The sequence below is a fragment of the Arachis hypogaea genome, chromosome 16, assembly GCF_003086295.3.
Source record: "Arachis hypogaea cultivar Tifrunner chromosome 16, arahy.Tifrunner.gnm2.J5K5, whole genome shotgun sequence".
NCBI lineage: Eukaryota > Viridiplantae > Streptophyta > Magnoliopsida > Fabales > Fabaceae > Arachis > Arachis hypogaea.
The window spans coordinates 124,521,126-124,537,209 of NC_092051.1; the positions used below are offsets into that span (position 1 = coordinate 124,521,126).

Here is a 16,084-nt window from a genome sequence, read left to right on the forward strand (position 1 = left end):
TTCCTTCCGGGTGGTTGACATATAGAATTCTCTTTAATATACCAAGTCTTCCTTTGAGACCCATGCAAAGTGGTATTCTTCCAATCATCGTTCCTATACCTTGAAGCTTTGACCTTAATGAGCCTAATTCCTAACTTGCAACCACTACACAACTCATTCTTGCTTTTAATGGCTCCAATATATGATTTCATCCAACTATATTTATGTACATATCCTTTTCTTTTAGAGGTTGTAATATCTTGCCACCTCTGCTTTATGACTTAAGCGTAAGGCTCTGTGTGGTAGGGTGTTACACGTTAGATGAGCTGCAGGAAGGCCAAGTATGCTATCATAATATAAGTGTCTGTTTTTTGTTGAACCTTATTACTTTATGGTGTGTAATTCTGGATGTTTCTTTTAGTGTGTTCAGTTTGTGTGGGAGGCTTACAATATTGATCGCTGATGAACGGATTCTCGATGGTTTAGAATTTCACAAATGAAATCTCGTTGCAAGTATAGTTTATAAACCAATCACTAATCCTTTCATACAAAAAGTTGTTTGTCACTAAAACAAACCCCTAAAATTTATAAACCGAAGTATTCAAACCTCGGGTCATTCTCCCTAGGAATTACAATAAAGTGTCTTGTTATTGGTTATGAGTTATTTTGGGGTTTTGGATAAGAAGCATGAAAAGTAAATGGCAATGAAAATAAATTAACTACTATAAAAGCTCTTGGCAAGATATGAGAACTAGAAATCCTATCCTAGTTATCCTTCTCAATTGTGATGAAAATTGTTCATTGCTCCCACTTAGTTAACCTCTAACCATGGAGGAAAGTCAAGTGGATGAATCAATTTGATTCCTCAAGTCCTAATTAACTCCTAAAGGAGAGACTAGCTTTAGAGGCATTCAAATCAATTAGCAATCTCTAATTATCAATCAACAAAGGAATTAGATAACTCAAGAGTCACTAATCACTCTACCTAGGCCAAGAGGAACAAAATCTATACAAAAATCCAACCAAGCATTTAATCAAACACTTGGAAGGCACAAAAGAAAAGTATAGTCAATCACAACAAGAATGAATTCTAACTACAATTGAATGTAAAGAATTAACAACAACAATCAAGGAAATCACAATTATCATGAATTACCTCAAATTGTATTATTAAAAGGGAATAAAAGAAACAACAATCTATCCAAAACAAAGTGAAGAATTACAAGAACTAAAGTACATAACTAGGGAGAGGAAGAGGAGAAGATTAAGAATTGACAAAGGAGAATTGAATTAAGGCATGAATTAAATTTAGATCTAAGAAGGGATATTAACCTAAACCTAATCCTAATCCTAGAGAGAAGTGAGAGCTTCTCTCTCTAAAACTACTTAAAACTAAAGCTATCACTTCCTTCTTCTCCAAATTGTTTTCTCTCCCCTTTAGGCCTTGATTCTTTTATTCCTTTCTATCAGCAATTGGCGCCAAAAATGGGTTCAGAAACCCCTCAAAATCGCCAGGCACGTGTTGCCTTAATGAAGTCATGTGCAGACATCGACGCGTGCGCGTCCCTGGCTGATTCCGCAATGTGCGCGCGAGCGCCTTGTGCGCGTGCGCGTGCTTGGCCGTAATCAATTCTTTGGCTTTTTGTGCTTCTCTCCACTTGCATGCTTCCTTTGATCCATGCCTGGCCTATTTCAATCCTGGAATTACTAGCAAACACATCAAGGCCTCTTATGGAATCAAGGAGAAATCAAAATTCATCAAAATAAGGCCTAAAAAGCATGTTTTTACACCTAAGCACAAATACGGGAGAGATAACAAAACCATGCTAATTCATAGGTTAAATGCGAGAAAAGGTCATCAAAATACTCTAAATTCAATACAAGATAAACCCTAAAAATGGAGTTTATCAATCGCATTGAGTCAGATGTGATTCTTGCAGACATCCGTCAACATTCAGTTGTGTGGAGTGCTACGGTGTCATTGATATCATTCAAATGCATTAAGTGACATGCAACCAATAGGCTTAGGAGACAATTTGGTTTCATCCAGGGGGTCCTCATTAGGATCGGGATCTAGACAAAGCACACAGAGAAGTCTTGATTGGCCCTAAGTACCTTGATTAGTCCATCACCCTTTCATTTTGGGTGATGCAATGAACGAAAAGGTATAGTCACATTCTTGCTAAGCTTCCCGTGCAACTACATTCATTTTGGTACCGCACAAGATATGGCAACTACTTGAATATGTCGAATCTTGTGGTGTAAGAGAACCAAGAGGGCAATCTTGTGGGCAATCCCATTTTCACCCTGATCAACAACTTCGTAGTTGCTTTCAATCTCCTCCTCACTATCACTATTGTAATTTTTTCATTCAATATTTTGGTCGGTTTTAGATTGTTCGAACTCAATATACAGCTCGATGAACGACATCTGGGAGCGAGTTTCAATGTACATTAAAAACATCTCTTGTATGCTTGCTTCATCAGTTACATATTTTGTTTGAAATTGAACGAACTCACCAAATACTGATATAGGATACTTGTACAAAATACATGACACTCTCCTTGATATTTCAGAATCTATCTTGTCACAAATCATACCTTTTAGTTCTTCAAATGAGAGTGTGAATGAAATAACAATATCTAATGGATTCTCACACACAAATTTTACTCCATCAGATGTTTGTAACAAAATCTAACCATGATATTATACTTTCAACATAACTCTATCATCCATTTTTTTCTACTTACATTGAAAATATTCAACCTCACTGTTATTTTTTCAACACAGAAGAAGAGACGATAAAGAAAGTTTTTGAAGGAGCTGAGGGATGAAGAAGAAGAGGAGAGTTCTGCCAAGTGGAGTGGAGAATACGCGTGGGGTATATATAACCAAACAATACAGATGGTCCGATTTGGTTTTTAACATTCTCAAAATTTTTTAATTACACATATCGGATGGTCTGATTTGTGTTCTCTCGAAATAAAAAATTTAAACAATTTAAATCGTCCCTACTGATTTGATGCCCCCAAAATTTTGAAAACTTCCTGCGCCAAACAAATCAAACCATCCTCTATTCATATCTTCTACAACAAAGAAATCAGACGGTTTGATTTCTCCTCCGTTAATTTAAAAAAAGAGCAGCCACAACACAACCCTCACCTCCATATCGTAGCATAACACACACAACATCTTCATATCCAAAAAATTGTGCCAATTTTGTTATCGACAAAAATATAAAATTAGGAATGACAATAGATCTCCATGGGATGGAGACCCCTTCCCCACCTCCCGTCCCTGTTTAGTAAAATGCCCCTGTCCCCATCCCATTTTTGTTTCAAGTCCTCGTTAAATTTTTTCTGCAGGATAGGAAAATACCCATGGAAATTCATAGATATTATGATTTATTTTTTAAAAAAGTTTTAACATAACTATAATAAAATCTGATACAATTCAACTAAATATATCAAATTAAATACAAATTTAACATAATAACATACACATAAATTTTTTAATTAAATTAAAATAATAAATTAGAGTTACTTACACAACTTAAATATATAAGGACATTTAAGTAATTTTTTTTTCGCAGGCCCCATGAGACAAGTACCTCAATTTCTTTTTGCAGACCCCATAGGACAGGTACTTAAATTTAAGAAGTTCTACGTTAACCGAAAAGAACAATGTTCTAAATGGAGCTTCTTATATGGCAAGTGAGACTCTAATATTGGCAAGTGAGTCACGTCATATTTTTTCGTTAATGAAGTAGATCTTTGATCACAAGTAGGCATTTTGTCAATCACAAAATCCAAGAATATTTTTATCAGCATCAAGATAATTCGAGTGTATTTTTTGTGGTTTATTCTCGTTATTTTTGTAAAAATAATATGGAATGCATTTCGCTGTTGTGGAAATTTTTTAATAAAACTTGGTTAAAATATTTTTTTTCTTTAATATTTATAAATTTTTTTTATAAATATCTCTGAATTTAATTTAATTTAATTTTGTCCATTACATTTTCGATTTGAATTTGTGTTAATGCTATATTTGGACGTTTTCAATTTTTTCACTAATATTCTAGACAGAGTTAATATTTAGGAGTAATTTTGATATAAATAAAAAATATTGAAAATAAAATTGAATAAAACTAAATGTTAGAGATATTTTTAAACAAAATCACCAATATTAAAAAAAATACTTTACCTAAATTTTCAAATGCGAGCATCATACATATGAACACAAGAATTACATAAAAAGCATTTGTTGTGGTAATATTCTCATGTGTAATTTATTTAAATAAATCATTTTGGAACTCAATTTTTACGCAGTTGCCTTAAATCATAGGTAGTTATCAGGTTTTACGTCTACTCATAAAACCGTTTAACATATTGCAATGATTTAATAAAGGATAGATACCATACTATAAATTGGTGCAATGCACCACACTTTACTTAGTTTGGTAATATCAAATAAATCGTCTAAATAGCTCATGATTTACTAAGAGAGAAAATGGCCAACGAATTAGTATGAAAAATAATAAAACTTGGACATAATTCATAATTTAGTAGAATTTGCATTGACCAATTTAATTTTATTTATTTTCATTTGTTTATTTCATTTATCATTTGTTAAATTAACTGTTGAACAAAATATTTACCGTATTTATAAACTAACTGTGACTTACAAGTGTCAAACTGTCATTCATCACTCCTGTATAATCTATAACCATCCAACTAATGTATGTTGTCACTAGAGACGAAATAATTTTTTATTTAAAATAACTAAATATTTTATTTATTAAAATGTGCAACGTGTAAAAGATTTACATTTTTATATTCACATTATACATCTTAGGTACATAGGATAGAAAATAATTAATCATAAAATTTAAATACTGTATACTCGAGATGTACTACAACTTTATATAAAAGAAAAGAACGGTTGCATTCAAAATATGTTACACCTACGTAGTTCGTTGTACATATCTAGGTGCTGAGTATCGAGATCAAGCCAAAAAACATTATATTCGTGTACCCAAAATATGTGTTGAAGCCTCCAAAACTAACCACAATATACCTATATCACTATTATCTATTCTCTTTCATAAATATGACTAGCAATCCATCTTTACAATGAGATAGTAAAAAACGGTGAGGAGAAAGTGATATTTGAGTGCAGTTCATTTGTGATATTACACGACAGTAGGTTCAAAGAAATCCAATGCCCCGACTACATGCCTTCGTATTTTGTCTGTTGATGTCCCTTGGACACATGTATTGTCGACCTGTCATATGCTTTCAGTACTTTTACATAATCTTAAAAAAGTACAACTAAACTATCCAAATTTACCAAAATCTCTCAAAATAAATATTTATCTCGGCTCCATCCAATATATAGCTACCAATATACTTATCCCAGGGTATTGAGAGTAAAAAATCTTTTCTATGATATCTCGAATGCACACCACCTAGTTTCATCTTTTTTTATATATTCTGAGTGTATCTAGATTTTATGAATATTTTTATTGTTCTTTATCTTGATTACTTAACACCTATAATCTTATTTTATTTTGTTTTGGATCTCAGTATTGAGACATGATACATTATGTAAAATGATAAAGGTTCTACACATTATATATTTTAATAAATAAAATAATTAAATAATTTCAATAAAAATTCAAAGACAAAAAATCATTTTAAAATTTTAAAATTTTATAAAAATGGTTACAAATGTCAAACTAAAATGTAATAGTCCCAATTAAATTGACATCCCATTAATTATGAAAATGTTGTTTAGCAATAGTTGGCCTCATTAGATAATTTGAAGGTACATGAATTTAATTTTAACTATTGCATTTTAGTTTGACATTTTAAGTATTTTTATAAATTTTAGAAAATTTTAAAAAATATTTTCTAATTTTAAAAAGATAGTTATAAAAAGAGTGAATATCCAACTCGGCCCCTTACGAGGTCCTTGACAAAAAAAATACCCAACTCGGTCCTTGATCTTTTTTTTTTTGGGGACTGATTAGCCTTTGTGCAAAATAAAACAACATTGATTTTTTTTGGCACAGGGGCTAATCAGTCCCATAAAAATAAAGTTTAGGCACCGAGTTGGGTATTTTTTTTTTTTTTTTGTCAAAGATCTCGTTGTCTTTCGAGATATAATTGTCAGGAACCGTTTAAGATTTTTTCTCTTATAAAAAATATAATTAAAAAAATACTCATTATTTAAGTTATATTTATTATTTTAATTAAACTCCTTTTATTTGTGCCCTTTTTTTTTAGTGCAATTTGTTTTAATTGTTATAATTATTTTTAGGGTAAAGCACATAAACAAATAGAATGGCATTTAATATTACATGAATATCCTTAAAAAAAACACCTTACATGCATGTCCGAATTGAATGGTGGCTCTATGTAAATCAAAGCTACTAAGCTTGATTCATTATACTCCACACATAAATCGAATGGAGCATATTTGATATAACTTAAAATATAGTAATAAAATAGGATCGATTTACATGCACTGATAGTTGAAGGAATGAGATTTGATTTACAAGAGAATGACATTTAGGAGACATTGAAACCAGCTGTTTCAATCTACTACACAATATCAAAAGCAAGTAAATCGAGTCTAGTAGAGTCGATTTACTACCCATGATGAGCCACACAAATCGAATTACTAATTAGGGTACGAGTATAAGATATATAAATTTGAGCAAAATATTGAATCTTCATTAAAGTGGCATTCATAATGGCGAGTGAGGAGAGTTTTTTAGTTTCTGTGCACTACAGAGGTATGATTAAGAAAAAATATGAGAAAGAATAAAATTTACTGATAAGAATCCGTTGAGTGTCTTTATCAAACCTTAGCTTCTACAAGTTTTGTTGAGTTTCAAAATACTATAATCCGACAACTAGGAATGCATGGCATGAAATAGGTGGAGAAGTTATTTTATAGAATTTCAATTTCTGTTGTACAAGATGGTGTGAAGTACAACTCCTTTGTAATAGAGAGTGACAAAGATTTGCAAGTTTTGTTTCACTGTTGTCGTCATTTTCTTGAGGTGAGGACTCATGAACAATTGGCCAAGTTTGGAGATGTAGTCTGTAGTTTAGGAAGATTGAATTGAAATCTTCAATCTGTAGCAATGCTAGGAGCCTTTAGTTCAATGCCTATTGGTAGATCTTCATCTGTGCCTATCATTACACCGGAAGCAGTTTTAGTGGCATTGATGAATCCATATTTCATGGTATTTATTTGCTCTATTTGGGTGGACTTCATCAACTTTTCCTACACTTATCCATTGAAATAGCATAGTTTCATGATTTCTTCCTAAATTGTGCTTGAAAGTGAAAACATGCTTTTTAGGCCTTGTAATTGCTAAATTTTATCCACTTTAATTTCATATGATGCCTTGATATGTTTGTTGAGTGATTTCAGGTTTCCAAGGCAAGTATGGGTTGAAGAAGTGACAAAAAGAGCATGCAAAAGGGAAGAAACCAGGAAGAAATGGAGTTTGGAAGATTCAGCACGCGTGCGTACGCACAACAAGGATTTGCGAGCGACGCGTACGCGTGGATGGATTTTTGCGCAAACGGCGCGTACACGTGACCTGAATTACGTCAGCTCATTAATTGCAAATCGCTGGGGGCGAATTCTGGGCCTCCAAAATCCAGTCCAACTCATTTCTGGAGCTATTTCAACCCCAATTCAAGTGGAAACAAAGGGGGGGGTGTAACAACCCAATTTCCGACATGTCCGGATCACTGCCAGTCGTCGGGTGTTACTTCCCGGTAGCCCTATAAAACTCTAAACTCGATAATATTTACTACATATGAGCCTTTCGTACTAACGGGATCGCGTATGTTAACTTATTTCTATCATATAGTTGTTTTAACAAACCTATTAATAAAACCATGAACATCTTCAGAGATATACAATATAAAAATAAATACCAGACTAACAGCAAAATTAAATTTAGCAATAAGATCATAGAAAAGCATTCATACATATATACGTCTTAAGTTAGTTCATACAAACTTGACACGCTTAGATATATATATATATATATATATATATATATATATATATATATATATATATATATATATATACAACTGACAGCTTTCCAGATACCTGGTTCATATAGAAAACCCCTAAGCTGGTACCCGAGCTAAAAGAAAAGGAAATATCAAGTCCTATCCCTCAAAAATGCTACAGAAGTGAGGGAAAGCAAAGTCTAAGGAATGAATACCATCTATAGTACATTCTTTCCACCGTCGAGGCACAAGTTTGCAACCATCAGCACAAGACTAGTTTCGAGCATCTCCTGCAGAGTCCGACAACACGTGCTCCTCTGGTACCTCTCTGAATATAACTCCTGTGACGGCGATCAAGTCTGGATCTTCCATCTGTGGGGGAAGGAAAAAGGAAGGGGTGAGAACCTATATGGTTCCCAGTAAGGTGACATCGTTAAAGCGCATCTCTCTCGTGAAACCTAGAGTTTTGGCTCTATCGTAATAACTCACTTACTAAGTCTCTCGGCTACTCCCGTATCGTGGGTTCTGACATAACTCTTTCTTGGCATCTTTCTTTGGGATGAATGTCGTTCTCACGCTATTCTCTATGATTATTATTCCTAACTCTATTACCTTATTCTAAGCTTTGAGAAAGTTACGTCATAATCTTAATATATAGACAAGAATCAGAAAACAGAGAATTAACAAGAAGCATATGGCACATCGCAGAAGGAATGAACAGTAAACAATCACAGTCCAATGTGCAAACAATTTATGATGCATGCCTGTTCCTAGTGCAGGCCATGAGCTCATGCGTCGGTTGTCTACCCGCAACCCGACGTTACTCGGGGTGAACCCCGAATATGGTTCCTTTACTGTGTCAATTAGACACCTTGGCATCACGGTTACCCGTGTCAGTTAGGCCTCATCATAATATTTTAATGTGTATCACAGTAACGAACAGTGCTATCAGTTAGGCGAACATTTTCGCATTAGCAATCTCAGGCTATCAGTTAGGCGGACACTTTCGCATTAGCAATTTGGCACAAAGGCCCATTCAACATACAAATATGCTATCAGTTAGGCAGACATTCCCGCATTAGCAACCTTGGGCTATCAGTCAGGCGGGCACTTCTGCATTAGTAGTTTGGCACAAAGGCCCAGTCAAACAAATAACATTCAACTATCCTTTTTATTCATTGTTTCCTATTTCCTGTCTTTTCATCATGCCTCCACATCACCTTATAAATATACATACCTCCGCATCACCACATAACTAAGCATACCTCCACATCACCATATTACTAAGCATACCTCTGCATCACCCTTTTAACTTTAACGTTTCTAGGGGTAACTTGCATTCTTATTCACTTCTTAGCTTGTTTAGCCTAATACCCTTTTGGCGACCGGTTTTCTATCTAACGATTAATATCACAAACGGACTCGGACTCGCACAAATTTTATGTCCACATGTTCGTATTAAACTCGAGTTTCTAAAGGTCTAGAAATCATATTTTTCTGGGCAGTCTATCTCCAGCTATTGAGGAAAAACCGAGACTGTTATTCTAGGTTTGTAGGAACAGCACCTTGCTGTCTTGTTATGTGGTTTTTATGTTGTGAAAGCCTACGTACGGACTATCTCTCTTATCAAAGTAACTCTAGAGATCCTAACCTTTACTTTGAATTATATTTTACTACATTTGGACCAGAATTGAATTTTATATAAGGTTTTAAAATTCTGCTACTGCACTTGTAAAGATTCAGAAAAACAGCAAGCAGCAGCGTTTTTATAAAATCCATAATAATTTCAATTCTAATCCGTTGCTTCTAAATTTTGGGTAGATTACACTCAACTTTCCTAAGTTTCAGAACAAACAAGTTTTAAGTTCATATCACTTCATTTGATTAATTAATTCTCAATTGGAAGTAATGCCCTGTTTTCATAAATCAGTTTAGAATTTCCAGCAAGCAACCCAGCTTCCAAGTGACTTAATTAAGTCTACAAAATAGATATGAACATGAAATTTGTACTCAATTAAAGTGAAGATGCAGATCTTCAAAACCCCTTTGGTAGAAACTTAAAATGTTACGTAAAACAAAAGTTCCAGTGGTTTGAGTTCGATGTTGCAGAACCAGAAAACCAAAAAAATTCTGCAGCAGCTATTGTTTTCAAAAATTCATATCTTTTGAACCACTTGGCCAAATCCCTTGAAATTTTTATGGCACATTCAAGACACACCTAAGTTTTACAAAAAAAATAATTTTATCCAAAAAGGTGGTCCAGACTATTACCAGAATTTATTTTAAGTCACTGCCAAATATGCAGAAATTCTGCATCAAGTAATTCCAACAACCTCACATACCAAATCTTATATTTAAGCCTAAAACTCTCCTAAAACCATAATTCCAACTTTCTTGTGACTAACCAAAGTTGCTAGAGTGATTAGCGCAGTCCCAAAAACCCAGAGTCAATATTTTCCAAGTTTTCAAGTGCTTATACACAAGTGAACATTCATTTTTCTGCATCATGTTAAAAACAGAATTTCCACATGTACTTTCTATCATTCATTCACATAATAAATCATCATTCATCATCATCCAACTGGGTTAGTTATAACAGAACCCATCTCAAGCACAACAACTTATACTACCAACTAATTCAATCATAAAACATGGCCTTTAGCCTTCAAGTAAATTCTGCACATAGCAACTTAAAACCCCAAATAACATTATCAAACCTACAATTCACCAACAGCACCATCAATCAGTCACAAACATATCCTTCTAAACACTCAAACCCTTACCTCTTTTGAAGTTCAAAATTCTGTTTGTGCTTCTTCCTTGAATTAAAAATCCTAGCCACATAAAATTGAAGTTTCGGTCACTCCTCCCTTCTCCCTCAACTCCGTTTCATTCTTTTCTTTCTTCTATTTGTGTGTGTCTGTGATGACCCAGATGAAGCAAGCACTCATATAAGTAGAAGAAAAAGTGAAGGAACTTGTCCTGTCTCTCCTTCTTTCCGTCTTGGTTCTGCTCTCTCTCTCCCTCTCTTTGCTGCCTTCTGTTTCTTACGTTGAAAAAGGGAGACCCAATAGAAGCGGTGGGCGTATAAATAGGAGAAGAAGAAGTGGGGTGAGGTAATGAAGAGAGTTACGTGGTTCTTCCTCCAGAGAACACCTAACTAAATCCCATTATCATATGAGGAAACCAAGAGGTGTAACCTTGGTTGGGGGGAGGCTTCTCTCTGTTTCGGTCATCACAGGAAGAATGAAGAAGATTAGGGCTTTAATCATGGTTAGATTTCTGATGATGCATATGCTTATGGTCTGGTTGAACCAGAAAAAAAACGGTTTAATGTGTGTTGGTTCATACTTCACAAATCTTAATGATATATCTATACTGTTCTTTTCACTTATCAAGTCTAAGTCTACCTTATTATTTTATGGTGAGGTAATTCTCGGATATTTATCGAATTTCTCATCACAGAATTTCTGAGATTAACTCTGTGGAAAATCGGGGTGTTATATCCCACCCACCTTACAAAAAGTTTCGCCCTCGAAACTTTGAGTGTTTCTTAAGGGTTATAAAACCACAAAAGATCCTATCTTAACTATCTCAACAACTGTCTTACGCAAGGAAAGGTTTGATCTTAAAGGTGTTCATAAACAAAATCGATGAAAACTCTCCACATTCGTACCTCGTGTCACCGTGCTTGCACTGCGAATCACTCACATCGGGTCATCTTGGATTCATCGTTACCATTCTCGTACTATTTATATCCCAACGTTTAACAATCAACCGTACTTCTAAGTACAGCAGCAGCATGCCACACAAATATGGTCATCGGCGTTTTAAAATTTTATGATGGCGATCTATCTGATAATCGCAGGTGTTGCGAGAAATCCTATATCGATAAATTCATCCACTCGCAATCATTGAGGTCTTATTCATTCCCAACAATCAACATCAAGGTGATCAGCCTTAACATATCAGGTCAAGTATGAATAATTCCTGAACAAGCGCTCGCAGACGATCATGCTGAATGCATCAATGAAGATACCCTAATAGCATGAGAAAACAAAAAGCAGAGTATGCAACGAAGCATAGTCAGTCCATTCCCAGGCTCTATTAGGAACGAACTGCTCTGATACCAAGTTGTAACAACCCAATTTCCGACAGGTCCGGATCACTGCCAGTCGTCGGGTGTTACTTCCCGGTAGCCCTATAAAACTCTAGACTCGATAATATTTACTACATATGAGCCTTTCGTACTAACGGGATCGCGTATGTTAACTTATTTCTATCATATAGTTGTTTTAACAAACCTATTAACAAAACCATGAACATCTTCAGAGATATACAATATAAAATAAATACCAGACTAACAGCAAAATTAAATTTAGCAATAAGATCATAGAAAAGCGTTCATACATATATACGTCTTAAGTTAGTTCATACAAACTTGACACGCTTATATATATATATACAACTGACAGCTTTCCAGATACCTGGTTCATATAGAAAACCCCTAAGCTGGTACCCGGGCTAAAAGAAAAGGAAATATCAAGTCCTATCCCTCAAAAATGCTACAGAAGTGAGGGAAAGCAAAGTCTAAGGAATGAATACCATCTATCGTACATTCTTTCCACCGTCGAGGCACAAGTTTGCAACCATCAGCTCAAGACTAGTTTCGAGCATCTCCTGCAGAGTCCGACAACACGTGCTCCTCTGGTACCTCTCTGAATATAACTCCTGTGACGGCGATCAAGTCTGGATCTTCCATCTGTGGGGGAAGGAAAAAGGAAGGGGTGAGAACCTATATGGTTCCCAGTAAGGTGACATCGTGAAAGCGCATCTCTCTCGTGAAACCTAGAGTTTTGGCTCTATCGTAATAACTCGCTTACTAAGTCTCTCGGCTACTCCCGTATCGTGGGTTCTGACATAACTCTTTCTTGGCATCTTTCTTTGGGATGAATGCCGTTCTCACGCTATCCTCTATGATTATTATTCCTAACTCTATTACCTTATTCTAAGCTTTGAGAAAGTTACGTCATAATCTTAATATATAGACAAGAATCAGAAAACAGAGAATTAACAAGAAGCAGATGGCACATCGCAGAAGGAATGAACAGTAAACAATCACAGTCCAATGTGCAAACAATTTATGATGCATGCCTGTTCCTAGTGCAGGCCATGAGCTCATGCGTCGGTTGTCTACCCGCAACCCGACGTTACTCGGGGTGAACCCCGAATATGGTTCCTTTACTGTGTCAATTAGACACCTTGGCATCACGGTTACCCGTGTCAGTTAGGCCTCATCATAATATTTTAATGTGTATTACAGTAAGGAACAATGCTATCAATTAGGCGAACATTTCCGCATTAGCAATCTCAGGCTATCAGTTAGGCGGACACTTTCGCATTAGCAATTTGGCACAAAGGCCCATTCAACATACAAATATGCTATCAGTTAGGCAGACATTCCCGCATTAGCAACCTTGGGCTATCAGTCAGGCGGGTACTTCTGCATTAGTAGTTTGGCACAAAGGCCCAGTCAAACAAATAACATTCAACTATCCTTTTCATTCATTGTTTCCTATTTCCTGTCTTTTCATCATGCCTCCACATCACCTTATAAATATACATACCTCCGCATCACCACATAACTAAGCATACCTCCACATCACCATATTACTAAGCATACCTCCGCATCACCCTTTTAACTTTAACGTTTCTAGGGGTAACTTGCATTCTTATTCACTTCTTAGCTTGTTTAGCCTAATACCCTTTTGGCGACCGGTTTTCTATCTAACGATTAATATCACAAACGGACTCGGACTCGCACAAATTTTATGTCCACATGTTCGTATTAAACTCGAGTTTCTAAAGGTCTAGAAATCATATTTTTCTGGGCAGTCTATCTCCAGCTATTGAGGAAAAACCGAGACTGTTATTCTAGGTTTGTAGGAACAGCACCTTGCTGTCTTGTTATGTGGTTTTTATGTTGTGAAAGCCTACGCACGGACTATCTCTCTTATCAAAGTAACTCTAGAGATCCTAACCTTTACTTTGAATTATATTTTACTACATTTGGACCAGAATTGAATTTTATATAAGGTTTTAAAATTCTGCTACTGCACTTGTAAAGATTCAGAAAACAGCAAGCAGCAGCGTTTTTATAAAATCCATAACAATTTCAATTCTAATCCGTTGCTTCTAAATTTTGGGTATATTACACTCAACTTTCCTAAGTTTCAGAACAAACAAGTTTTAAGTTCATATCACTTCATTTGATTAATTAATTCTCAATTGGAAGTAATGCCCTGTTTTCATAAATCAGTTTAGAATTTCCAGCAAGCAACCCAGCTTCCAAGTGACTTAATTAAGTCTACAAAATAGATATGAACATGAAATTTATACTCAATTAAAGTGAAGATGCAGATCTTCAAAACCCCTTTGGTAGAAACTTAAAATGTTACGTAAAACAAAAGTTCCAGTAGTTTGAGTTCGATGTTGCAGAACCAGAAAACCAGAAAAATTCTGCAGAAGCTACTGTTTTCAAAAATTCATATCTTTTGAACCACTTGGCCAAATCCCTTGAAATTTTTATGGCACATTCAAGACACACCTAAGTTTTACAGAAAAATAATTTTATCCAAAAAGGTGGTCCAGACTATTACCAGAATTTATTTTAAGTCACTGCCAAATATGCAGAAATTCTGCATCAAGTAATTTCAACAATCTCACATACCAAATCTTATATTTAAACCTAAAACTCCCCTAAAACCATAATTCCAACTTTCTTGTGACTAACCAAAGTTGCTAGAGTGATTAGTGCAGTCCCAAACATCCAGAGTCAATATTTTCCAAGTTTTCAAGTGCTTATACACAAGTGAACATTCATTTTTCTGCATCATGTTAAAAACAGAATTTCCACATGTACTTTCTATCATTCATTCACATAATAAATCATCATTCATCATCATCCAACTGGGTTAGTTATAACAGAACCCATCTCAAGCACAACAACTTATACTACCAACTAATTCAATCATAAAACATGGCCTTGCCTTCAAGTAAATTCTGCACATAGCAACTTAAAACCCCAAATAACATTATCAAACCTACAATTCACCAACAGCACCATCAATCAGTCACAAACATATCCTTCTAAACACTCAAACCCTTACCTCTTTTGAAGTTCAAAATTCTGTTTGTGCTTCTTCCTTGAATTAAAAATCCTAGCCACACAAAATTGAAGTTTCGGTCACTCCTCCCTTCTCCCTCAACTCCGTTTCATTCTTTTCTTTCTTCTGTTTGTGTGTGTCTGTGATGACCCAGATGAAGCAAGCACTCATATAAGTAGAAGAAAAAGTGGAGGAACTTGTCCTGTCTCTCCTTCTTTCCGTCTTGGTTCTGCTCTCTCTCTCCCTCTCTTTGCTGCCTTCTGTTTCTTACGTTGAAAAAGGGAGACCCAATAGAAGCGGTGGGCGTATAAATAGGAGAAGAAGAAGTGGGGTGAGGTAGTGAAGAGAGTTACGTGGTTCTTCCTCCAGAGAACACCTAACTAAATCCCATTATCATATGAGGAAACCAAGAGGTGTAACCTTGGTTGGGGGGAGGCTTCTCTCTGTTTCGGTCATCACAGGAAGAATGAAGAAGATTAGGGCTTTAATCATGGTTAGATTTCTGATGATGCATATGCTTATGGTTTGGTTGAACTGGAAAAAAAAATGGTTTAATGTGTGTTGGTTCATACTTCACAAATCTTAATGATATATCTATACTGTTCTTTTCACTTATCAAGTCTAAATCCACCTTATTATTTTATGGTGAGGTGATTCTCGGATATTTATCGAATTTCTCATCACAGAATTTCTGAGATTAACTCTGTAGAAAATCGGGGTGTTATAGGGGGAATTAGGTTTAGTTTTTGTTATGTTTTCTCTTAGTTTCTAGAGAGAGAAGCTCCTCCCTCTCTCTAGAATTAGAAATTTTAGCTTAGTTTCCTTTTAATTTCAGCACTTTAATTCTTGTTTTAATGTAATTTCATTTATGTTTCTATACTTTATTGTCTTTAT

The 16,084-nt window shown here is 35.0% G+C and overlaps 2 long non-coding RNA genes across 2 annotated transcripts; both read right to left on the reverse strand.

Moving 5' to 3' along the window:
• Window positions 1-7,945: 7,945 nt before the first annotated feature.
• Window positions 7,946-11,091, reverse strand: LOC140180371 (uncharacterized). The gene is made up of 2 exons (XR_011874486.1): window positions 10,808-11,091; window positions 7,946-8,396 (listed from the first exon to the last, which is right to left on the reverse strand). It is a non-coding gene; the product is annotated as an uncharacterized lncRNA (long non-coding RNA).
• A 1,326-nt stretch (window positions 11,092-12,417) lies between these two features.
• On the reverse strand, window positions 12,418-15,804 carry LOC112754860 (uncharacterized). Its single transcript, XR_003178790.3, has 2 exons — window positions 15,194-15,804; window positions 12,418-12,786 (listed from the first exon to the last, which is right to left on the reverse strand). It is a non-coding gene; the product is annotated as an uncharacterized lncRNA (long non-coding RNA).
• Window positions 15,805-16,084: the final 280 nt, after the last annotated feature.